This window comes from Octodon degus, unplaced genomic scaffold (genome assembly GCF_000260255.1).
Source record: "Octodon degus isolate 3935 unplaced genomic scaffold, OctDeg1.0 scaffold00272, whole genome shotgun sequence".
NCBI lineage: Eukaryota > Metazoa > Chordata > Mammalia > Rodentia > Octodontidae > Octodon > Octodon degus.
In genome coordinates, this window is record NW_004524848.1 from 1412523 (window position 1) to 1415116 (window position 2594).

Sequence of the window (2594 nt, forward strand, 5' to 3'; positions counted from 1 at the left end):
TTTTTATTTTTTTGGCTGTACCAGGGATTGAACTCAGGACTTTGCACTTTCCAGGCAGGCATTTACACCACTGAGGTATATCCCCAGCCCCCAAGTGTGCTTCTTCTATATAGCAAATTTTGGATTTTGCTTCCTAATCCACTCTGCCTATTTCTTTTTATTGGTAAATGAATCCATTTACATTTATGGTTATAATTGAGATGTATTGAATTATGATTGACATGTTATTTACCTGCTGTTGTTTACCCCTCTTTCTCCTGTGTTTAGTTGTTTGCCCTATTTGGTTGGTTCTTTCCATTTGCACTCGTGGAGTTATTGTCATTTTTGTCCCTTTCTAGAATGTTTTAGTAGTCTGTGTACAGTTGGCTTTGTCATCATGAAATTCTTTAGTTGTTCTTTGTCATGGAAGTATTTCAGTTATCCATCAAACTTAAAAGACAGTTTTGCAGGGTATAGTATTCTGGGCTGGAATTTGTTTTCATACATTACTTGAAGTATTCTGCTCCATGCTCTTTGTGACTTCATGTTTGTTAAGAGAAGTATGCCATTATTTTGATGGGTTTTACTTTAAATATGATCTATTTCTTTTCTCTAGTAATTTTTAGTATATTGTTCTTGTGTTGGAATTCTGGAATATTGACTATTTTATGTCTGGGTGTGTTTTTAACTGGGTTGATGTTATTTGGAGTTCTGTATGCTTCAGTTACTGAATGTCTGATTGTTTTCCCATATTTGGAAAATTTTCTGCTATTACTTCTGCCTATATTCTTTTTATATCATTTATATTGACTCCTTCTTTCTCATTGATGCCTAGTAGTCTCACATTATTCATCTCTGCATTGTCTTGCAAATGTTGAATTAGTTTTTTCTGCATTCTAGTTGTTATTAAGAGATCTTTTCTTTCCTTTTCACTAGCTGTGATGGTGTCTTCAAGATCTGAATCTCTGTCTTCACTTTAATTCAAATGGTTTTACAAGTTTCTGATTGAGATTTTAAGTTCCTGTGTATTTCTTTGAGTCTGTATCATGAGATCTATGCCTTTCCTGCATTGCTTATTCAAGGATTCCATCATTTTCTGTTCTCTATTTTTATTGGAGTCTTCTTGAGAAGCAGTTATTAATTCTATCTTTATAATTATCCTTTCTTTTTTTCCTTCAGAGATTATTTCTGATCTGATTTCCCCCATGTTTCTGCAGTTGTTTCTTCACTTCAGATGGTGTTAATTCAGAGATTTCTTTTTTTATTTCAGAGGTTATTTCTGATTTGATTTCCTCTATACTTTTCTGTAGTTGTTTCTTTACTTCAGATGCTATTAATTTAGAAATTTCAGCTGTGTAATTCCCAATTTCTTCTATGCTAGTGTCCCCCATGTTTGTTCTGGGCTCAGGGCCTGAGATTTCATTTTGCTCCTTCTCTTTGTCATTTTGTATAGCACTGTCTTCTCACCTTTGGTGTAGAGCTTTGGTGCTGTTATAACTTTAGAACCTACCGAAATTCTCACCCAAGAGAGATTGTATGGTTAAGGCAGTTATAGTTTTGTAGTTTACAGAACTACAATTAGTAACACTAATAACGGGTAGTGATGTTTTTCAATTGTCAAACTTTTGTAACTAATGGGTTCGTATTTTAGACAGTAAGAGCAAGCATTATGTGTGTGTAGCTAAGCAGATACTAAATTGGGAATTTGTATTTAAGTTAGTTCCCCTAAGTTTTGTCTGATCACCTCCCCTTGATGTTCCTGCAGTCTTCCAGGCAGACTAGCTCACCCTGGTTACCTTTTGCCCCCTCGCTCAGTCAAGAGACAAAGAGGGAGGATTCTCTCATAGATCTGGGTCTGGCAAAATGTCTCTGCTTACCAGGTCTGGATCTATGAAGTTTGAACTCGTCCCAGTGTGCCTGTCTGCTGTGCTCAGCTTCTTCCTGCTGCAGCCCGTGGAAGTCAACCTTCTGTGCCCCTCTAGCAAGATGTTCTGCTTCTGAATTAGCTGAGTAGTTCTGGCCCCTAGCCTCTCTGCAGGAACTTCAGCTGGAGAGTTTCACACCAGTCCTGTATGCTGGGCCTGGGCTGGGTCTGGAGGTGTTCCGAGAGCATGGCAAAAGGTCTCTCTCACACACCAGTCCTGGGCTGGGTCTGGAGGGGTCTTCTAGGCGCAGCTGCATGGTTGTTCTCCCACACACATGCTGGGTCTTGGCTGGGTCTGGATAGGGTCTGGTGGATACAGTGGAGTGGAGGGTCTCACTCATATACCAGGCCTGGATTGGGTCTGGAGTGGTCTGGCAGGTGCAGTAGAGTGGAAATTCTCACGTTAATTTGCATTTCTTGAATGAACAGTGCTGTTGAATATTTTTTAATGTATTTTCCATTTGTGTTTATCTGAAAAGTATGTATTTGTCTCAGTTGCCCATTTTTGGGTTGGGTGTGTGAATTTTGAGGGGCTAATTTTTTTAGTTCTTTATATATTCTAGATAGAAGTTCTTTGAGTGATTATTGGTTAAGATTTTTTTCACAATTTGTGGATTGTCTTTTCATTGTGTTGGTGATTTCTTTTTTTTGTTTTGTTTTCATTCTTAGACTATTTTCTTTTTTTCCCATA